This window comes from Neofelis nebulosa, chromosome 10, assembly GCF_028018385.1.
Source record: "Neofelis nebulosa isolate mNeoNeb1 chromosome 10, mNeoNeb1.pri, whole genome shotgun sequence".
In the NCBI taxonomy this organism is placed as follows: Eukaryota; Metazoa; Chordata; class Mammalia; order Carnivora; family Felidae; genus Neofelis; species Neofelis nebulosa.
The window spans coordinates 69,182,405-69,206,169 of NC_080791.1; the positions used below are offsets into that span (position 1 = coordinate 69,182,405).

The following is a 23,765-nucleotide window of genomic DNA, read 5'->3' on the forward strand; positions in this document are numbered from 1 at the left end:
CAGCATGGAGCCCGACACAGAGATCCATCCCATAAACCGTGCAGTCATGACCTGAGCCGTAATCAAGCGTTGGACACTTAACCCTGCTGAGCCACCCAGGTGCCCCTGATCTGATGGGGTTTTAGGAGAGTCACTGGCACTTGGTGGAGATCACGCCAAAAGCTGGCTTGGGGTCCCGTTCTGTCACCTCGCCTGCAGAGGTGGGCTGTGGGACTTGAGGCGTGCATGTCATTTAGAATAAAAAGTCGTTGCTACCAGGACTCAGCAACACTTTATAGGATCTTTGCCTTTTTCTCTCCTTTCTGTCTTCTCCATTTGAATGACGCATTCCTCCTAAACAAGGGGAGGGAAGTGTTGTGATTATCTCTACGTGTTTTCAACCCCTGTGTGATAATACCTGGTTCGAGGGACAGTTCCAAATGTTTCTTATTAAGCTTTAGAGGAATGACTTACCGGACACCGTTTACACATCTGAAGTTCCAGATAAAATACAATTCCAAAATACATGAGTTTTTGTTGGTGTTGAAGGAAGTCATTTTTCTTTGGACTAAATAAATTGAAATTTTTTTGAGGTCTCGAAGAGCTTGAAAGCATGTCTTTTGTTTCCAGTCTCTGAAAAGGAAAGGGAAGAGTGAGCTGATCATAGTATGCAGCTTTCTTACACTTTACTGGGCTGAAGTCTGATTTAAAAATGGAGGGAAAAAAGCCAACAGACTTCACATTGACCTTGACACTAAGGCATATATACAATTAATTAATTTATTTATTAATTTATTTTCAAATGTATTTATTTATTTTGAGAGAGAGTGCATGGGCACCCAGGGGTGGTGTGGGAGGGGTAGGGAGGGACATTGAGAGGGGCATTGAGAAGGGGAGAGAGAATTCCTATCAGCCTCTGCGCTGTCAGCACGGAGCCCAACTCAGGGCTCGAACTCACAAACCCTGCGTTCATGATCTGAGCCCAAAATCAAGAGTCAGACGCTGAATCAACAGAGACACCCAGGTGCCCCAGCAATTTATTTTTATAAAATATTTATGTCTTTGGGAAAAAATACTGAGGCTGTAAAACCTAGACTTTTAAGTAAATGGGATCATTTTAAATGTTAGCCAATTTGGGGGATGAGAATTATAATTCTAAAAGGAGTAGCAAATATTTTCTAAGTATCTTTAACAAGCCTGATGACTTACAGAAGACCATAGTGGTAAATTAACTTTGCTGAGTAAATTAACTTTGCTGAGTAATATTATTAATAAATATTTAAATTTTTACATATATCCATAAGGTTTATTTGAGAAGATGCAAAAAGAAAGCACTTTAAAAAAGGTAATGCAGAGGCGCCTGGGTGGCTCAGTCAGTTAAGCGTCAGACTCTTGATTTCAGCTCAGGTCATGATCTCATGGTTTGTGGGCTAGAGCTTGGAGCCTGCTTGGGATTCTCTCTCTCCCTCTCTGTCTCTGCTTCTCCCCAGCTCACATGCACTCTCTCTCTCTCTCTCTCTCTCAAAATGAATAAATGAACATTACAAAATGTGTAGTGTAGACAGACATTTCAAATGTGAAAATGGATTCTTTTACCAGAGTTGTGAAGAAAACATCAAGACCAAATCAATATTTATACATATATTTTTTGTTTTAAATGTTTGTTTATTTATTTTTAGAGAGACTGAGAGAGAGCACGCATGTACGGAGAAGAAGCAGAAAGGGAGGGAGGCAGAGAATCCCAAGCAGGCTCTGTGCTGTGAGCACAGAGCTCGATGTGGGGCTCGAACTCACAAACTGTGAGATCGTAACCTGAGCTGAAACCAAGAGTCAGACGTTTGACTGAGCCACCCAGGTGCCCCTCAAGCCAATATTTAAAGTAAGAACTAAGCAGGCTTTTTTGAGGGGCTGTCCTGTGCCAGGTCATGAGATGGGTACTAAGAAAACAGAATCTCAGGGCTGACCACTATAAAAAGCATCAGGTAAAATTCAATGAACAGTAAAACACAGGTATGCAAATTGTGCATTTAAAAAGAAGGCCTTTGATGGGGCACCCATACTCTGTCTATCTCTCTGTCAAAAATAAATAAACATTAAAAAAAAAAAAAAGGCATTTTAGACCAAGCCTGTTTGAGCGAGTTTAGCTACGTCCTTAAGCAGGGACTAAAATCCATTGTAAACCACTTTAACGTAATTGAGTCCCAACCATGATAAATTGAGATTTTTGCCACGCCAGTTTGCATTACAGCCTAGACGCGCATTCACTTTAGGATTAGAAAGATCTAGCATTAGCATTTCTAGCTATAGGACTTGGCCATCTCTAAGCTTTAGTTTTCTGTCTGTAAAATGGGAGTCTTGAAACCAGCCTCATGGAGTGGTTTTGCCTGTTAAGCGGGCGACTTGTATCGGGTCCTTGGCCAGCATAGTGAGCTCTCGGGGAGTGATGGCCCGTATCATTCTTACTGGCATTGCTGACGGAGACTCTACAACTTACGTTATTTCATGACTTCCGAGGCCACCCAACTTCAAGTTTTGGGTGTGCAGGTAGCATCGTTTGAATGCCTTGAGAGGTGGGGGAGCAGACAGGGGGGTTTGGCTCACAGTAGGTGGGAGGTGGGAACTCAGAATCCTGCTGAATGTGCCATCACACTTGACATCGCCCTCCAGATGGCTGTGCAGCCAGGTTGATAATTAGCTCCGACAGATGCGGGCGGAGAGTCCCCTGGGCAGCCCTTCTGCAGCGTGGGTGTGTAGTGAGAGCGGCACATGACATCGGGAGGCCCGAGCCAGGTTGGGATGTGCAGCGGGCTCAGCTGGGCCGACGCAGGCATCGCCCTAGTCGGACCCTCCTGGGTCTCAGCTGGTGCACAGACACTGCCCCCACCCCGCAGGCTCGCAGGAGCAGATGCCACCCCTGTGGGGGGCTGTGGCCTCCAGCTGCTTTGCAGCCTCTGTCAGGCCAGGGCTGTTGAAGCTCTTGCTCTGCTATTTAAACCCATCATTGCTGGTGACCGCTTCCAGTCTTAAGTGGAGGCGGTGTATGTGTGTGCGCGTGCTACAGGTTTCAGCTAATTACCGCCGCAGGGGATCTGTCCGGCGACTGGGTGTGGGGAAGGCCAGCCCCACGGCCCCCTGCGTTAGCCCCCACCCCTACAGAGGCACCTGCTGAGCCTGCACCCAGAGAGGGGCCCTGCTGCCCCTCCAGGAACCCCCCCTCGTCAGTGGACCTTTTTCAAAGCAGGGCGAGAACCGGGGTTTCGTGCTCCTGGCCTGTGGGGACTGTGACACCAGGGCTCAGACATTAAGATGTGGACTCTGCCACCCAGGTTGAGGGAGGGCGGGCAAGTCAGCTTACCTCTTGGGATTTGTTTCCTCTATTAAGGGGCAGTGAATTGGGGGGCGGGGGGCTATTAGCCTGTTGTCTTTATCTCCATGTCCTTTGGACACAGTAAGTGCTCATGAAACAATAGCTTCATTTGTAAAATGAGGATGACATTGCCCACATCCCTGAGTTGTGCTGGGGAGGAGAGACCGTTCATGTAATTCGATTCAGCTGTGGCAAAAGGGGAATGAGGCGAGGACACTCTCGTTTTCCCTTAGGTTCTGCTCCTTTCATGTCCCCAGTATCAAAACCTCTCAGACCCTCAGGACTTCAAAAGAAGCCCGTTTGTATATCTTCACTAACTAGTTCAAACTTAACTGATTTTGACAGTGGATCTTAATGGACATGTCTTCAGAGAAGGTGTATAAATGGCCAGAAAGCACATGAATAGATGCTCAACATCACTAGCCACTAGGAGAATGCAGATTAAAACCACAATGAGATAGCACTTCATACCTGCTCTAGGAGGACTGTGGTCAAAGGCCAACGCTAGTAAGTGCTGGCGAGGACGGGGAACGGCTGGAACCCGCATACACTGCGGGTGGGGAAAGTAAAATGGTGCAGCCTCTTTGGAAGACAGTCTGGCAGTTTCTCAAAAGGTGAAAGGCAGAGTAATTCCATTTCTACATCTCTGTCCAAGAGAAGTGAAAACATAAGTCTACACAAAGATTTGTATGCACGTATTTATTGTAGTATTATTCTTACAGGCTTTGTGTGAATGCCTTGGTTTCTGATATGGACTGGGTGTTGGGACATACTGTAAAGATTTTCCTGGGATGGCTGCTCTCCTGTTGGGTCTGTTTTGTGCGGTTCATGCCTCAGAAATGCCTAGCTTTGGCCTCCGTCATTGTCACTTTCAGAGGACAGCCCAAGTTCGGTCTGTGTTTTCAGAACACAAACTCAGGGAGTCTCCTGTAGAGACTTCTTTAGAAACCCTTATCAACTGAAGATGTCTGGTGTCTCCCAGACTTTGGTCTCCTGCATTCCTTGTAATCAGCATGGGGGGACCCCTTCTTGTTGTGGTGTGAGTTGCTCTCAACGCATCAGGCTTTCGAAGATGAATTCCTGGTCTGATGGAAGATTCTGGCAGTAATGGGATATCTCTTGAAGGTGCTGATAAGGGCCTCGTCAGTTTCAGGAGTGGGCAGGTCTTTCTTATAGAGGTTTCTGGTGACTGGGATACCTGATTAGCAAGCTTTTTCCTGGCCCTGTACAATGACGGGTTATAGGTGGGTGGGCGTGGGAGCAGAGCATCTTAGATGTGTCTGTGACGTTTAGGAGTCAGTGGGTGGTGTCAGCCTCAAGGAAAGGGCCTCTTGATTGAGATTTGGAACTGACTTAAGCCAGTTCTCTAGGCATCTATTGTCTTGCATTAGAAACACAAGTTTTTCCTATAGTAAAACTATAATGGGGGCGCCTGGGTGGCTCAGTCAGTTAAGTGTCCGACTCTTGATCTCGGCTTGGGTCATGATCTCACAGTTCGTGGGTTCAAGCCCCACGTCGTGCTCTGCGCCGATGGCACAAAGCCTGCTTGGGATTCTGGTTCATCTTCTCTCTGCCCCTCCCCGACTTGTGCTCTCTCTCTCTCTCAAAAGAAATAAACTTAAAAAAAAAAAAAACTAAAATGGAATAGGGGAAAATGTTTCTTTAGTAACAGGCAGAATACAGAGAGATAACCGTAGGGAGAAAATAACAAGCACAAGGCAAGCAGCCTTATTTATTTGGAGAACATAGGTGAAATGTTTATTGTACACAAAGCAAGTCGAACTAAAATTTCTGCATGTACTATAGGGTATAATTACAGAAACCTGAAGCTAAAGGACTAGCAGGAATTCCAAAAGAACAAACAAGCTAGACATGGACTCTGCTGTTCCCGTAAACTAAGGGTGGGGGGGCATCGTCTAGAGGTGCCCCCAATGGGAGATCAGGCTGCAGGGTGATGGGAGTCGAGCAGGTGCTCAGGACACTACTCCAGGTACATGGGGAACACTTGGAGATCACCTCACTGATTGGAAAGTTGTTTGGTGAGTACAGAAATTGGACAAAAGTGAGCGAGCGTTTTTAAGGGAGATCTCGATCAGGCTTTGTTTGGTAGGTAAACAGTGCTTCTCTGCTCTGGGCCTTTTTTTCTCCAGGCAGCTGTCACTGATTCCACATATTTGGGGAGGAAGGGGCACAGTTCCAAGGGTATTACAAGAATAACCAGGAAAGGAAAGGGGAAAAACTTTTAAAATGTGCTGTATGTGCCATGGAGAAAGGTTTGGGCACAGACATAAAAATATAGGCAAATCTGAAAACTTGCTGCTTTACCAAAAAAAAAAAAAAAAAAAAAAAAAAAAGATTGCTGCCTTTGATATAAGCCCATGTATATTCATGCCCTTGTGATGGGCACTGAAACGGAAATAAGGATGGTTCTCAGCACCCCCCGCCCCCCCCTTGCCCTGCATTGCTGTATTAAACAGTGTCCTGGCTTTAGAACGTCAGGCCCGGATATGTACAGCCTAGCTGTTAGCTGAGCAACTCCAGACAAGGCTCTCGATCTCTCTATATTTAAAATCGCTGTAGTGCTGCATGCATATGGTTGCTGTGAACATTAAATGAGATGTTTAGCATAAAGTCAAGGATCATGCCAGGAACATGATAAATGTTTAAGTGTTAGTGCCCTGCATCTTAAACAGTGGAAGTTATATGGGGCGCCTGGGTGGCTCAGTTGGTTGAGCGACCAACTTCGGCTCAGGTCATGATCTCACGGTCCGTGAGTTCGAGCCCCACGTCGGGCTCTGTGCCAACAGCTCGGACCCTGGAGCCTTCTTCGGATTCTGTGTCTCCCTCTCTCTCTGCCCCTCCCCCACTCATGCTCTGTCTCTCTGTCTCAGAACTAAATAAACATTAAAAAAAAAATTTAAATGGTGGAAGTTAGAAATGTTTAGATTTAAGGTACACACTCATTTTTTGTTTTTCTTATTTTGACATTAGAAATAATTGAAAAGCATAAAAGAAATCAAACTCCTATCATCTGTATTTGTCCTGTTTTTCTTTCTGTGCCGATATACGTTTAGATTTTTGCACATCATTGAAAAATCTAGAAAGCTATTTAAAAAATGACCTCGAATATATGCATGTATCTGTGCACGTAAAATACTTTTATTCAGGCATTTGCCTGTTTTTGTTTTGTTTTGTGTTTTTAAAGCAGTGAGAGTAGTTTTTCCCTTCCACAAGTAACTGAAGTGAATGCTCTTGAGTAATATATGCAATTCTTTCTTTAGGACCAGTTCCAAGAAGTGGAAGGGGATAGATAAAGGGTAGATTGTTTTCTTTAAGAGCTATATGATAATATTGCCAAATTCCCTGTGTCCGCCTCACTAAAAACGAAATGGAACGCTCATTCCCCCCAGTCCATGCTCAATGTCAGGTGTTTAATTTTTTAAATGTCTTTGCTCTTCTGATAGGTAGAAAACACCTTATTGTTAATTCAGTTTGTACTTCTGTGGTTACAGGTGAGCTTAAATAATTGTATATGTTAACAGTGTATTCCCATTTCTTTCATGAATCATCGATTTAACATTTCCCCCAATTCTTCTGTTACAGTATTATTCCTTATTAATTTGCAGGATGTTGACCCTTCTCATGAGTATTGCAGATATAGCGATTGTGCATTACATTTTTTTTTAAGCATTTTTAGGCACCCACTGACATGGTGAGGTAAGACCTTGTGGGGAAAAGGCATGCAGGTGTGGAATATGAATGCAAAGAGAACTTAGATGACTTCTTTATTCAAGCCCAGCAGTTGTGTTGCAGTGGGGTAGATGGAAATCTTGCTGAGCGCCTAACATCTGGGGCCTCATTTCTCATTGTGAGTTCCCCGCAACTGTTCAGAAGCCTTGCTCACTGGGAAAATCAGGACACAGGCTGTGCCTTGAGGGTATCCCAGGTGTATGTGCACTGCACCACTTTGAAGAATTGGTTTGGGATGACCGAATAGGATGACCGAAGCGGACATTTCGTTGTTGGGGCTCTTGGAGTGAAGTGGCCATGACCCTTGGTCTATCCCACCCCATCTTATGTTTTGTTTACCCTGGCCAGATCCGATGGGAAACAGCTGTGGGATGATGGGAAGGACCTGGAACCAGTAGTTCAAATTGTGCCTCTTCTACTTATCAGCTGTGTGACCCTGCATAGATCATGCAACGTTGCTTCGTCTCAATATCCTGGGTTTGCTGTGTTGGTAAAACGAACAATACGTACGATCTGCTCGGCATGTTCTAAGCGTCCAGTAAATGCTTGTCAGTTATTTTTTCTCCTCCCGCCAGACCATGAGCTTCTCTAGGCCTGATCTGTGCCATATGCATCTCCGTATCCTCATGCATGTGGTGGTCCCTTTGTGATTATCTGTGAATGGGGCCGAATGGGGCTGAGGGTGTGGTGGCTTATATATCAGAGCCAACTGCCCTCCGCAGAGTTGGAATTGACTTTTAAACATTCTTTGTTTATTACTTTTACATCTATATGTAAAAGTACAAAAGCCACCTCTCATAGGTAGTCAAGGTACACTGAGTTGGGAGTGTCCTGCAAAATTTGGGGCTTAGAATCAATCCTCCCTTTAGGACATGTGACAGGCCCTCTCTGGGTTAGGGCCAAGGCGGATACTGCCCCAGCGCTGATTGTTCCCCTCCAGGAGGGCCCTCTGACATTGAGTTTCCCCGCCTCGTGGCCCAGCGGCTGCCTGTCAGAACCCACTGGGCCAGAATGGGCCGCCAGGACCCAGCCAGGCCTGTAATTGTTCCCACTCATGACAGAGCAGGGCTGCTCCTACAACCCACTGGGGGTGCCCGAGCGGGTGTGCAGACACATAATGGGCCCCGCTGCCGGGGCGGCAGCCTGTGAAAGCCCTGGGAGAGGCCAGGCGCTGGAAGGCGTCTCCAGGCAGTTACTTTTCCTGGAAAGGGGGATGCCCAGCGCCCTGTGCTTTTCCCTAGCATTTCTGGCGAGGAAAGGAAATCTGGTCCTCGGTGCAGGCACCTTCTGCTGTGGCCAGGTCCAGTCTCCTAGCAGCCCTGTCAGGTGGATGGCAGTGCTGCATGGGGTCAGTTGGCCAAGCCTGCATAACAAAGGACTGTGAGCAAGGGGGCTTCAACCCACAGACATTTGTTGTCTCACAGCTTGGAGGCCAGACCGCGTAAAGTCAAGATGTCCGTATGGCCACGCTCTCTTGAGACTCTGCGAGAGAATCTGTCCCCTCCTTCCTCTGAGCTTCTGGTGTCGCTGTAAGTCCCTGGCTTCTTTTGTCTTGCAGCTGCATCATTTCCGTCTCCACCTCCCTTGTCACGTGGTGTTTGCTCCTAGTTTGTCTTTGCTCTACCTTCTTTTAATGACGCTGGTCACGTTGTGTTAAGGGCTCCCTCTACTCCGGTATGACCTCAGCTAATGAATCACATCTGCTTCCATCCTCTTTCCAAATACGGCCAAATTCGGAGGTGCCGAGCGTTTGGACTTCAACATAACTTTCTCGGGGACACGGTTCGAATCCATAATGCTCATGTTGTGTACAAAGATGCAAGTCACAAGAGGAGCAGTAATTTGGCCAGAGTCACCATTACGAAGTGTCGGGGTCAGGATTGTAACCCAGGTCAGTTTGACCCCGAAGCAAATTCCTTCTCTTTCCACTAAACTTTGGTGCATCAGAATCACTTGGAGAGCTAATGAAAAGCACAGAGGCCTTGGCCCCTCCTCTGCTGCTCCCCCGCCTGTGCCCCCTGGACCAGCAACCTCACATCATCCCGGAGCTGGTGGGAAATGCGTATTCTCAGGCCCTGCCGCAGACCTGTGGAATCGGAACCTGCAGTTAACAAGGTCCCAGGATCTGTGTGCACACTCAGCTGGGGGAAGCACGCGACCGGGGGCTAGTTCACTCCGTTTCCACACGGACTGCATATTAGAATTATTTGAGAAGCTTTCAAACAAGCACACAAACAAAAACAATGACAGCAGCCTCACCCCAGGCGGTGTGAATGCGATCTCTGATGAGGCAGTGGGCATTGTTTTTTGTTTGTTTTTTTGTTTTGTTTTTGTTTGCTTTTTGTTTTCCCAAAAACCTGCCTAGGCAGTTCTCATTCACTGTCGAGTTGAGAACCTCTGGGGCCTGGAGGTGCTCATTTCTGGAAGATGTCAAGAACCTGCAATACTTAAGTTGAGAATCCTATCTGTATAGGGTGGTCCTTTTATTTCCCTAGTAACACAGAGACTTGGCAGGGAGGGGATGTATTTCAGCGAAGACAGAATATTGGAGCAAAGAAAAACCACCTGCTTTTCTTTCCTGATCTTACCTCTTACAAATGCCAAGTGAAGGGTAGCAACCTACTTACTGAGACCAGGAGCCTGAAAGGGGGGCATGGAGATATAGCACATAGCAGGCGATCAGCATTTGTTGAATTAAATTGAAAAGAGACCTACACAAACAGCATGGCTTTTGTCTTCCTGAGTTTTGTCCTTTAGAGAGAAGTTCTTGTATTACGTTGGGGTACCAGGAAAAGACACAGAGGTAGAGGGCTTAAGATGTTTAGTAAGTCTTGGTCTATCAGCCAACATGAATGAGTTCTTGGAAGTTTTGAGACTACAGTGTAATTCTTACCACCTAGTGCTGCGGTGAGGGGGAGAGACCGGTATTCTAGTGGTGACATTTTAAGCTCTAATCCTTCACCACCGTTGGCCTGGAGAAGGAAGGTGACCATGTTCGCAGCCTCTGGCTCCTGTTTTCTCCTTAAACTCAGTGCCCATCCGTCCTTCTTCCCCCAGCTGATCCCCGGAGTGTGGGGAGAGAGCCCAGTTCAGTTTGAGGTTTGGCTGTGGCGTGTGTATGCAGTCGTCCGGCCGGGGTCCTCAGAGATGGTGGGAACCTCTCTGTGCGCAGGACTGGTGTCCTTCCCTCATTCCTTGGCCTTCTTGATTTCCGGGATACCCGTCCCCTCATCCTGACCGCCTCTCTTGTGAATTCCACAGTGTAGTCCTGATGTCTCGGGTGCTTTCTCGGTCATCTTTTACTGGCCTTTTTCTGCTCGACTCCACTCACTGGTTATCTTCAGGGTTTTATTCTCCTCTTTCTGGGAATTTCCTCCACTTGGTCAACTTTACTACTATCTTTATGCAAAGGACCGCTGTTTCCCTTCCAGATGGATGTCCTTTTGTCCGCAAAATGCTCCACAGGCTCCAAATGGAACCCACCGACTTCTCTTCCTTGTTTTCTTTTTTGTGTCGTCGTGTGCAATCTCCTGTTTTTCCAAGCCCCTTATGTTCGAAACCTCCTAGTTAGCCCTACCATTTGATTCACCTGTGAGATATTCGTTCAGTCCCTGACTCTTTCATTCCCCTCTGGGACATCTTTCACTTGTCCATGTTCTTTACCATTCCTTCCACTCAGTCCTAATGGCCTATTTCTATTACTGTCATAGAAATTGCAATTCTTTTCCTCCTCTTCCTTCTCCCTCCCCCGCCGTGTGTGTGTGTGTGTGTGTGTGTGTGTGTGTGTGTGTGCCTTAAATTTTTTTGCAAAAAATGTAAACTCTACCTTTATTCCCACTTTTATCTTCCACAGTCATCTTGGTGGCCTCAGCCCTCACCACAGTATTTTTTGTTTCCCCACACTTGACTTCCGCACCTACGCTCTGTGATTGGCATATGTGAAGCCCCGTGGAAGTCTGCTGGCTGCTGATTGGAGGCGATGCATCCCGTCCTCTAGACTGTCTGTCTCCCCCTGCCTATCCATGCTTTTCCTGTCTTTGAAGACTCCTGGTTCCAGTTCCGTTTCCACTGTGCCTTTCCTGACCACTCTATCTTCCCTTGATTTCTCCATCTTCCCTTCTATCTTTTTTTCAATGTTTACTTTTGAGGGAGAGAAAGAGCATGAGCAGGGAAGGAGCAGAGAGAGGGAGACACAGAATCCGAAGCAGGCTCCAGGCTCTAAGCTGTCAGCACAGAGCGCGACGTGGGGCTCGAACTCACAAGCTGTGAGATTGTGATCTGAGCCAAAGTCAGCTGCCCAACCGACGGAGCCACCTAGGCTACCCCTCCGGCTTCCCTTCTGACCTGCAGAGTACTCATCTTCTCTAAGCACCTTTTCGTAAACTGTCTTGAATTCACTTATATTGACTTCTAACTTGTAGTATGCTGGTGTTCTGTTTCCTCAGTTAGACTGGAAGCTCCCTAAGGGCAGGGCTTGCTTGGTGTTCTGCGGTGGTCTTCAGGGGGATGTCTGGGGTTGGCTGTCTGCCTGCGCGCCTCCTGCCCCGCCTCCTCCCAACACACTCCCCAGGGGACTCCTCTGCACAGAGTAGGAACTCGGTGCCTGTGGTCACATGAACGCAGGGAGAAAATTGGAACCTGTGGCGGGTATATTTATTCAAATATGTAAACCAAGCATGACTACGATGCATATGCCAAAAGTGTAAAGTTCTCATCTGTAATTACCAATTAAAAAAAAAAAAACCACTTTGTATTTACAGTGGAGTTTGGCACCAGATCAACACTTGTTTCTCCTTTGGTACAAATGTTATAAAACCTTGACTGCTCTGTTGCCATAAAAGGAACGTGAACTTCTGTGGAGGTGGTGATTTACTGCGGATGTCTCCAGGCCGTGCTGTCCCACTGTCCCACCGACAAGGGCAGCAGGGGCGGTGTTGATCTAGGCTCAGTGTGGGGACTGTTTGGTCCTTTTTCTCCCCCTCTCCCTACCTCCCCACCTGAAAAACAAAACAAAACAAAAATCTGGCATTCTGCTTGCCGGTCCTGTATTGAAGTAGAAAGATTTGAACACTTGGTCTCTATCTGTTAATAACTCATTCAGGGGAAGTTTGAGGTGTCACATTAGGCTCCCCTCATCTGTGAGGGAGTTGGAATCTGTCTAAATAGGTGTGGTGGGAAAATGAAGAATACAGACTGATCTGGCCTTTTTTTTCTTGGCTTACCTACCTGCCTACCTTGGCTCTCAAGTTCGCAATGTCTGGTGCAGTCGGTAGAGCATGTGATGCTTGATCTCAGGGTTGTGGGTTCGAACCCTACGTTGGGTGTAGAGATTACTTAAAAATAAAATCTTTTAAAAAATTACAAAAAAAAAAAAGAAATGTGCCAGGCATTGGTCTAGTCTACATGCCTTATGGATATTAATGCATTTAAATTTCACAACATTGTTACCCTCATTTCACAGATAAGGAATCGGGGCACAGAGCTGTTTGAGGGGGTTGTGAACGATCACACACTCAGCTCAGGACAGTTACTTTTATTTTTTTATTTTTATTTTTTTTTTAACGTTTATTTATTTTTGAGACAGAGAGAGACAAAGCATGAACGGGGGAGGGTCAGAGAGAGGGAGACACAGAATCTGAAACAGGCTCCAGGCTCCGAGCTGTCAGCACAGAGCCCGATGCGGGGCTCAAACTCACGGACTGAGAGATCATGACCTGAGCCAAAGTCTGAGCCGAAGTCGGACGCTTAACCTACTGAGCCACCCAGGCGCCCCAGGGCAGTTATTTTTAAAAAGACACTTAATGATGACTGTTTTTCCAATAATTATCAAGGTGACTGAATGTCTTTTTTTTTCCCCCAATCAGATGTCCGATTCTATAACTTTAATTCCTATAAGTCATTCTCATTCCTTTTTATGGTTATGGCTATACTGTATTTCTCTCTTAAGGTTGGCAACAGCTGTGTGTGTGTGTGTGTGAGAGAGAGAGAGAATGTGTGTCTGCATTTCAACACCTACTGAAAAAAATTTCCCACAGCGCTTTACAGTTTATAAGGGCTTTTTCACATGTTATCTCCCTTACTCCAACAGCCGTGGTGAGTAGAGTTATTATTAATTTCCATTTAACAAGTGAGGTAAGTGGCTTAGAGAGGCTAAGAGACTGGGCTGTGACTTCAACACGATTAGTATGTTGGAATTTGAACCCAAGTCCTCCTAATCCTTTGCTTTTCCGGCACCAACTTCTGTTCATGACTTGGGAAGTCCTGTCCTTTCTATTTGTCTTTCTTCGCATTCTTTGTTCTTCTGACCTGGCTCAAAAATGATGTCTTTTTGCTCATATCCCAAACTTGTATCGTAGATGGTGAAAGTAGGGGTTTGAGAATGCAATTTTTTTGAAAGAGGCAAGATTGTCAGATCCCACCAGGCATTCATTCATTCATTTTTTGTTGTTTTTCTTTGGTGACTAAAGATTGAATGCTTTACAGGGTTTATCTTGCTGTCTTTGGACTCAGGCACCCCAGGGGAATGCGCACCTAATGCTAATAATTAAATACAGTTTCTAATAAGGGAGTTCTCTCAGTGTCACCTGCACTGGTCTACAGAATTGGGTGAGAGGCTTTTAAGGAGAGATTGGAAGCTGGAGAGCCCAGATGTATGTAAATACCCAAATCTGAAGATAACTACTTCCTGTACTTCCAGAGCTAAATAGTCTTCTGCAAAAATACTACTGTCACCCCTGTCCAGAATGAATGAGTCAGAGTTCTAGGTTCCAATCCAGTTCTCCCACCCAGCTATGTGATCTTGCATCAATCACTTGCATGCCCTCAACTGAGCTCAGTTCAGGGCGGTGTGGGAGCAGCTATGTGCCCCGCACCATGGTAGGTGCTCCAGATGGATATATAAATTAGATAAGGTCTCTCTCTTGGAGAGCGGGAGACTGCCAGGAAACACAGCTATGTTCCTGTTGTGCTGGAGATAGGCCCGGGGCCTGAAGAAGTGCTGGGAGGCCCTAAGCCATGCTGTAGAGCTGGGTGTCAATGAGGGAGTATTCCCTAATGTTGAGTAAAGTCAGCTTCCCTCCTCTGCCTGCCCATCCAACCCCACCTTCATTTCCCTATAGTATCCCTCCTTGGGTGCTCAGCGTATAGATGTGCTCAGCTTATAGATGGACACAGTAGAGAGTGGGATAGAAATGAATGGTGGGAAGGGGCGCCTGGGTGGCGCAGTCGGTTAAGCGTCAGACTTCAGCCAGGTCACGATCTCGCGGTCCGTGAGTTCGAGCCCCGCGTCAGGCTCTGGGCCGATGGCTTGGAGCCTGGAGCCTGTTTCCGATTCTGTGTCTCCCTCTCTCTCTGCCCCTCCCCCGTTCATGCTCTGTCTCTCTCTGTCCCAAAAAATAAATTAAAAACGTTGAAAAAAAAAAAAATTAAAAAAAAAAAAAAAAAAAGAAATGAATGGTGGTACAGAAAGGAAGCAGAACCTCAGGAGGCATGGTCTGCTCCTCTGGGAATACTGTGGAGCATCTTACCCTCCATTCTCTGCCCCCATCTGTGCCCCGGAGGACCATGTGCTTCTCCCAGCACAGGGCTAATCTTATAGATTGAGAAGTATCCTGCACATCTGACTGTATCCCACACTGGCCTAAGAACCCCTTGCTAATGGAGTCAAGGTTACATCTTTCTCAGTATCAGCACGGTGCCGGGCACAGAGGTGTTGAGTGTGTGGATAGATGCATGGATGGATGGATGGATGGAGCTTGCTGGAAGCACAGTTGGAAGGAGCAAAGGAAAGAGGCTGAAGTGAGGAGAGGTGAGATGCTCTTGGGTTGTGATTGATGAAATGTAACCCAGGCAGGGAGGGGCCTGGGCTAGAACCTTTTGAAAAGCTGCCAGCTTCAAAGCAAGAATTTAACTCCTTGGTTTCACAAGAGAAGACTGAGCTTATCCCAGACATGATTTGATTTGATTAGGCCTAATGCCTGTAGTTTGTGCTTTAGCGAAAGCTTCTCAAGTTCTAGTTGGTGGCTGGTGTGAAAAAGCCATTGTGGACAGAACTGGGTTCTTGGTGGGGTAGGAAGGTCCCAACTCAGCCACTAAATCCTCTCCTTTTCTGAGTGAATGGGGCTGCCGGAGTAGAAACTAGAGCCTCTGGTAGTTTTACCCCATTTTTAAGAAAAGGGGTAACTTGGGGCGCCTGGGTGGCGCAGTCGGTTAAGCGTCCGACTTCAGCCAGGTCACGATCTCGCGGTCTGTGAGTTCGAGCCCCGCGTCAGGCTCTGGGCTGATGGCTCGGAGCCTGGAGCCTGTTTCCAATTCTGTGTCTCCCTCTCTCTCTGCCCCTCCCCTGTTCATGCTCTGTGTCTCTCTGTCCCAAAAATAAATAAAAAACATTGAAAAAAAAATTTAAAAAAAAAAAAAAAAAAGAAAAGGGGTAACTTCATGGAGGCCTTTAATTAATAGCTACAATATCTTGAATACCTGCCACAGGCTAGGGACTGTGGTAGACACTTTAATTCATTGAATCCACCGAATAACTTTCTGAGATAGGTTTTAATGTCCTTATTTTGAAGATTGCAAACGGAAGCTCAGAATGGCTCCTGTTGAATAGCTAGTCGAATGGGAGCCTTGGTTTGAGTCTGGGCCTGTTTTCTTCCAAAAGCTCATGCTCTTAAATGGATTTCAGCGATGCCAGATCGCTGGACTTTCCTGAAGATGTTTATGTACATTATCACCACAAAGTCAAACTGAGAATCATATTATTGTATTTCATTCAGAATCATAACATGCCTTAATCCACATTCTGCCTCGGATAATGAAGGTGGGTGGTTCACAGGCTTTATTGATCCGTGCTTCTGATGGGCAAAAAAAACCCAACAACAACAACAACAACAACAACAACAACAACAACAACAAAAACAATAAAAACCCGTTTGATTTCTCTTCTGGGGAGGCAGAACGGATCGCACAATAGCTTGGTTGAGTTTGACATTTACTTAATGTAGGTACATTTAGTGTAAGCTGAAATTAGGCAGAGGGCTGAAATAGGCCCTCAGGGGTTGCTGTGGAGTAAAAAGAGGCAGTTACACTCGGCTCCCCTCGTATTTCACGCTTGACTTTAAATATTCGTGAAGGGAACATAGATCTTTGGTTTTAACGGGATGTAGCTCAAAGGTCAGCCCTTCAGAACAGATCATTTCAGTCTCAGGGCACCAATTTTAACCTCCAGAGATGAGACCACATTTGAGGCAGCCAGAGCTTGGTGTTCAAGAAAATCCATCAGTGATAAATCAGATCACAATTAAGTTTTTTTGTTATTACTTGTTGAGTGTCCACCGTGGGTGGGTCTTAGAAATATGAAATGATTGTGGGTTTTATTGTTTGATTTTGAGAAGTAACTAGTCACCTTTTCCACATGAGGCGGATACTCCTAAAGAAGGGTAGATCGACCTAGTCCCCTTTTGAATTCATGAGTTTTGTTTTCTGTATGATAAAGTGTATACAGTAAAATGTATCGTTTAAAACAACCATGTGTTCCCGTCTCCCCCCCCCCCCCCCACACCCCCACGCACCCCCATCCAAATAGTTCAATTTTGTCTCTGGACAGGGAGGAAGATTCTGTTTATGAAAGTGCCCGGCACACGGTAGGACGTGGTAGGGGGCAAGTCGGTGCCCGTGAATCTTCATTTCCCTGCATGGCCTGCTTCCCGAGAGGGACTGGTGGCCAGGTGCTGTTCATCCAGGTCAAGATGGAGAGAATGCACTTTTGTCATTTCTGCAGGCATGTAGCAAACCCAGCCGGGTCTCAGGTATTCCAGATATGAGCGATGTGCCGATTGCGCAAGGCTGGAAGCATTGCTCACCCAGAGATACAGAGGCCTGCCTGCCCCGAGCCCTTTGTTCTCCTGGTTGAAAGCAGTTAATTAGCAACTGTCTCCATAGCAACTACCTTATAGTCCAAAAACATTGTCTAGTTTTTCAGTTTAGCTTATCACACTGTTTACCTGAAGGGCTTTTCACGGCTCGGAGTCTCATTTGAGTTGGCGGTGTGCCCGTTGGAGAAGTGAATTGTCAAGACAGAAAAAACACCATGGTAGCCAGAAGCCGGGGGGCGCCTTCTCCCTAACACGACCCATGCAGGCTCTGGGTTCCGTGAAGACAGGAGTTGCGAGGGCCTAGCATTTTCACCTGTGTTTTTTGGTTTGCCAGAAAGCTGCCATTCTCTCCACCAGGCCCTGAATGAGGCGGATTTCCGCCCCCCCCTCCCCCTCTTTCCCCGGGAGGCTCCCTGAGCTTTCATATTCCCTGTTTACGGCCTGTGTCTGTTATTAGTCATCTCGAAACCCTCGGTGCTCTGTGCACATTCGAGGAAATTTCACTTCCCTGCGGGTCTTGGTATTTCTGAAGGTCCTTGGATGAAGGATTATGAGGAGGCCTGTGAATTAGTCAGGGAGGCTTTGTTTTTAGTCATAATGAGGAAGGGCTTCTCCTTACCTGTGGCTTGAAGTCGATCGTGTGTGAGCAAAAGAGGACTAAAGGTGGCTCGCCGGTAAATAGGAAGGGGAGCTCTGGCTTTTCGTAAGCTGGGCCACAGAGATAATAATTGTCATGGCTTTTGTTGATTGAATGCCACTGTGCTGGGACTTGGTGGAGCTTCAGCTCACATCCGCAAAGGGAAGGTGGGAGGCGGGTAGGGAGAAAGATCCCACTTTCTGAATGCCTGCTGTGTGTCCCTGTCACGGAGGCAGGTCTTTCACAGAGTGGGGTCCCCTGGACCCCTCACAGCAATCCTGCAGACTACGTTCACTCTCACTGTGCTGAACACTGGAGAAACCAGTGTTCTGAGGAGCCGTTGCCTGTTCAGGATTGTGGAATGCCCGCCCAGGTCTGTTGGTATACAGGACACAAGCTCTTGCCTCCGAGGCAAGCGGCATTGTGGATGCGGGGCCTTCTGACTCAGGATTTGGTGGTGGAGCTTTGCCCATAGCTGGCGAAAGGCTCGGTTAGGAGGTATGAGTGACACATGGCAGTTTTCTTGCAAACTCTTGCCCGAGGGGGGTGGTTACAATGTGGCGGCGTATGTGTGTAATCAGATGCCTAAGTTATGTCCAGAAAAATCACGAAGCCCAGGCCTTCTGTGAGGTCTTCTCAGGTCCAGTGATAAAGTAGTGGAATTTTATCTTTAGGCACATGCACCAGAGCCCAGGTACCTAAGGAAATGTCTCTCTCTTCAAAGTATTAATCTGGAAAGACTGTGCCTTTTGACGTTTCCATTCTTCACACCTGAAAGAGGTCTTAAAAAGGGACCTCCATGGGAGAAAGTGCTTTCCAAGCTTGCAGCATATGACCTTGAATTCTGTTCAACAGAGCATTGTTGGGCACTTAGCTCCTATCACTGTGGGCTGAAGAGTGTGGCGTTTCTCTTGTGGTCATCACTTGGACCTAGCATGGATTCACTAAGAACGGCTCCTACCAGGTAGTTTCTTTCATAGCAAAGCTAATAGAGCAGAAAACTGCAGTTGATGTAGAGGATAAATAAGGCAGTTTATCAGATTTTTAGTGATGTCTACTCTGTCGAAAATAGACCTGTCCTGTGTGCTCCGTGCAAGGGCTCTGATTCTAAAGTGCCGTTGGTTTAACACCTAAGGCTAATGAGCAGGTGGTAACATGGGAGATCATTTCCTGGCTGTTGCCACCATATCTTGTGTCCCAGCTGACATCTGTACGGCGGCCTGGTGGAGATGACATGAAGCTTGGAGAGGGTGAGCATGCTTGGTGTGGGCCTGAAAAAGTCTGCCCTTGCTGGAAAGTGAATCCATCTGAGAAAGAGGATATTTTAGAGGAGAGAAGGTACCCAGAAGTCCCAGCGTGGATAGTAAACATGTGACTTGGCAGTATTACGTGGGTTTTGTTGACTGTGAGATTACAGTTAAGTTCAAAAAAGTGGCCTCGGCGGAAGTGAATGTTGTCTCGGGCTCTGTTGATCGAAGAGAAGGGGATGCTCACCATATTCGATGATGCTTGGAGTCGGGTGTTCTGCTTTCTTCCTGTTTTCCCCCCTTCCCTCCCTCCGCCCCTCCTTCCTGTGTACTCTGTGCAAGGCACCTTTCCATGTGCTGGGACTACAAGGGTGGACACAAAGAAAGCTGCCTTTAAAGGGAACGTAAACGTTGTGGAGCTCGTACAGAGAATGATGAAGAGAATAGAAAATCACATGGTACACAGAATCATCGAAGGGATTGGGGGTGTTTGGTCCAGCTTCGAAAAGACTCTCAGAGATATGAGACTTGTTTTCAAATATGTGAAAGATGCTCATGGGTCAAGAGGAAGCAGTTTTGTCCTGTAGACCCTAATTATAATGGAGGCAGTCAAATACTATTTTCTAATTGTCCTACCAACATGGACTTAGGCTTCTGTTCCAGAATACAGGGAGAAGTGTTCAAGCAGGGGTCAAATGACCATTTGGTGGTTTGCTGTGCAGATCAAATGATAAAGTGAGTCTCCTTTAAAATTTCTAGTCGCACAACTATGGTCGGAGAGCAGGCCTGTTATCTGCGTGGAAGGCAGATGCTCGAAGTGGAGGAAGATGGGTGTCACATTTAAGATGACTTTTTTTTTTTATTGCTTATTTATCTCTTTTGGGAGACAGCTGAGGATGATCAATTGAGAGGCATTAGGACATTTGTAACTATAGTTTATGAGATGGGCACTTTTCATTGCAGGAGGATCCTTTTCTTCAGAATTCTAGCACAGGCCCAGTTCATGATAATTGTTATGTCATCATTATATACTGCGGGGGTCTTCATTCCTTTCTGAGCCCAGAAGTAAGGATCGTGTAACATATATCCTGGCCATTTAAAAAGGCTTACAAAATAAAAAGGGGGGGGGGCGGTGCCAGGTGGCTCAGTCGGTTAAGCGTCCGACTTCAGCTCAGGTCATGATCTCACAGTCCGTGAGTTTGAGCCCCGCGTCAGGTTCTGTGCTGACAGCTCAGAGCCTGGAGCCTGCTTCGGATTCTGTGTCTCCCTCTCTCTCTGCCCCTCCCCTGCTCATGCTCTGTCTCTCTCTGTCTCAAAAATAAATAAAAACATTAAAAAAAATTTAAAAAGCATTACAGTGATTATATAAAACAACCTTTTATGTAGAACCATTCAAGTTGAGGTCTTAAGTCTCTCCGTATTGAGTTTATTTCTTGTGTCTTCAAAATGCTCGTCCCTAAAGACGGTACAGATTTCCATGCATGGGACACAGAACAGTGGTCTTTTTGCTCTTGATAATTATTTACCATAGTTTTAAGACAACCCGGGGAGTTTTAGAAATTGAGACAATTTCTGCAAAATCAGGCATTGAGTGATCAGATGACGATAAGGAGTTTCAGAAACTTGTTGAATCATTGATTCACCCTGTACCACCCGAAAAATTGATCTAGTTAAATTGAGTTAGTTTCACAGCTCTGTTTGGTGTGCCTCTGGGTTGATTAGATAGTTTTAGGGAGTTTTTTATATTCTTTCACTAGGAGTTCTGCTGACCGGTTTTTAATACCTGAATTGACAGGCTGGCTTATAAATTTCGAGGGTCTGTGTGAACTTCTCCTTAGTCTGTGTACAGTGGTAGCACTGTTGTGTTTGAATGTGAGCCGACCTGCCCCTAATATTCATGGAACCTGAAGCAAGAGTAGAAGTGGAAGCTCCTATACCATATGTCTCAATCTTTAAAAGTTTTAAACCAACAAATTATTTTCTCATCTCCTACTCTGATAAATGTACCTTCATAATAACCCAGAACCAGAAAGTTGGGGACCTGCCCCCTTTTGCGTCCCACCCCTGGATATGTGGGTGCCCCAGCTGGCATAGGCAAACTCTCCTCCACTCAGCACTCCCTTCAACAGCTGGTCACTCCTTGCCCCTGAGGGTACACATACTAGGGACACAAGTGTCCTTTTGAGGCCAGATTCGGGGAACTGGTCTGTGAAGGCCCTCGATGCAGATTGGGGACGTTGGTCTGGGAGTTCTGAAGCCAGAGGTTCTTGCTCCCTGGTCTAAAAGGTAAGGGCAGCCCTGAGCAGGCTGTCCCCCTGACCTTCAAAGACTTTACCTGGAGAGGAAGAGTATGGTTGAGAGAGGACTGGAGCGGGGCCTGTGAGGCCTACAGTTCCAGTTGGGTGCTGTGGCCTGGGTCTAAGGACAGTATTGAATGCGGGTAAAAACATGACCAATTTCTAACTGACTTTCAAGCTTCTGAGCTTGAAACTGAGTTATTTCAACTGAGTAGTTGGGTTGGCCTAAGTAACGTTTGCCATTTAACCTTATAAATGATCTAAAGACCATAGTTTGAGAGTTGAGTGAAAAATAGGTGAGCTCATCAGGTCAGGTTTGAATTCTATCATATTTTTTAGTTTATAGATCTGGGGACCTGTACTGTGAAATCCCTGCGACTGTGAAATCACCTATAAGAATTGCAGGTTATGCCGAACAATCCAAATGAATTGGTAGGTTGGCTCCCATCGGCAAAATCTTGAGGCTGTTTGGGGCAAAAAATTACAAAATGTAATTAGTAATAAATAATTTGCTTTTCTGGGGAAGCAAATTGCGTTACGGGTTTTTTCTCCCCCTGATAATGTGTTTATTTTTTAATCTCTTAATACTTTCTATTGGTAGCACACCTGATGATTTTTAAGGCATTTTGACCCTTACAGTAGTCCTGCATAGCAGATAGGATTATTTTATAGACACTAATCCAGGCTCAGAGGGGTCTGATTTGATCACAGTCTCACCTGGGGCCCAAGTTTATAGTTGCAGTCTTTTTTTGTTTGTTTGTTTTGTTCTTGGTATTTATTTATTCATTTTAAATTTAAATCCCAGTTAGTTCACATATAATGTAATAATGATTTCAGGAATAGAATTTAGTGATTCGTCATTTACGTATAATACCCAGTGCTCATCACAAGTGCCCTCCTTAATGGCCCTCGCCCCTTTAGCCCTTCCCCCAACCCAACACCCCGCCAGCAACCGTCAATTTGTTCTCTGTATTTAAATCTCTTATGGTTTGCCTCCCTCTCTGTTTTTATATTATTTTTGCTTCCCTTCCCTTATGATCATCTGTTTTGTCCCACACTTGGGTGAAATCATGATATCTGTCTTTCTCTGACTGACTTATTTCGCTTAGCATAATACCCTCTAGTTCCATCCACGTTGTTGCAAATGGCAAGATTTCATTCTTTTCGATGGCTGAGTAATAGCCCATTGTGTGTATATACCACATCTTTATCCATTCAGCAGTCAATGGACATTGCATTTTTTCCATACTTTTTGGGTATTGTCAATAGTGCTGCTATAAACATTGGGGTACATGTGCCCCTTCGAATTAGCACTCCTGTATCCTTTGGATAAATACCAAGTAGGCATTGCAGGTTGTTTTAAAGAATGAGGTTAGGGGCGCCTGGGTGGCGCAGTCGGTTAAGCGTCCGACTTCAGCTCAGGTTTTGATCTCGCAGTCCGTGAGTTCGAGCCCCGTGTCGGGCTCTGGGCTGATGGCTCAGAGCCTGGAGCCTGCTTCCAATTCTGTGTCTCCTTCTCTCTCTGCCCCTCCCCCCTTCATGCTCTGTCTCTCTCTGTCTCAAAAATAAATAAAAACGTTAAAAAAAAATTAAAAAATAAAGAATGAGGTTAAAACACTGAACCTAACAGCACAGATAAAAAGGGTATGCCAGTTTTCACAAAAAAATTCTCAACTGTGAAAGCTCTCTTTTTTTTTCTTCATAAATTTATTTGGAAGCAGTAATGTTGGCAGGCACATTGACTTGGGCAGAATAAAATAATTTTTTATCTTAGTTTTTCAAGGAAAGTGAAGCTGGTCAACCTTCACTGTCCACACAGTTCAGTTTCTGCTCGAAACACAGTCTTTATGAAGACTAATTCTTCACAGGATACCTGAAAATGTCTCCTTAACCTTAAACCTCAAAATGGTTGAAGACATTACTATGGTTTGGTGTGGTTGGATGGGTTCTTCTTCTTGGTTCTGCCATTTCTTGGCTATACCTGTGTGACATTGAGCAAGTTCTTTAACCTGTCTCCGAATTTTAGTTTTCTCAATCTGTAAAATGGGTTGAATAATAGCACTTGTGTTATAAGGTGGCTGTAGGGACTAGAAAATACAGGTATAAGAGCTTACTTAGCACATAGCAAACTGTAATAGTAGTCAGTTCACAGAATAATAAATAGAAACTAATCATCATTAGCTCACTTGTGTGAGGAAGGTTTAAGGGTTTATGTAAAGGCGATATTTTATGGTAAAAGAACCTGGGGGCGCCTGGGTGGCTGAGTTGGTTGGGCATCTGATTTAGGCTCAGGTTATGATCTCATGGTTTGTGAGTTCAGGCCCCACATTAGGCTCTCTGCTGTCAGCGCACACAGCCCACTTCAGGTCCTCTCCCCCCACCCCACCCCCACCCCCACCCTTCCTCCACTTCCACAATCTGTCTCTCAAAAATGAATAATCATTAAAAAAAAAAAAAGAAGAAGAAGAAGAACCTTTCCACGAGGACCTATGAAAATTACAAAGGGCTGCAAGGAAAATCCCAATGCGGATAATTTGCCTTCTCCTGGAATTTACCTGTTCAGGTGACATAAGTGATGCTTTGAAGCGCTGGAAGTGACCAGCGCTGGATAGGTGCTGA

The 23,765-nt window shown here is 45.9% G+C and overlaps 1 protein-coding gene and 1 long non-coding RNA gene across 11 annotated transcripts in view; one reads left to right on the forward strand and one right to left on the reverse strand.

The window, feature by feature from the left end:
• TEAD1 (TEA domain transcription factor 1) overlaps positions 1-23,765 on the forward strand; it is a 270,973-nt gene that overhangs the window by 109,347 nt on the left and 137,861 nt on the right. The window lies entirely within an intron of this gene.
• On the reverse strand, positions 459-17,673 carry LOC131487493 (uncharacterized). The gene is made up of 3 exons (XR_009249781.1): positions 17,585-17,673; positions 3,818-3,992; positions 459-612 (listed from the first exon to the last, which is right to left on the reverse strand). It is a non-coding gene; the product is annotated as an uncharacterized LOC131487493 (long non-coding RNA).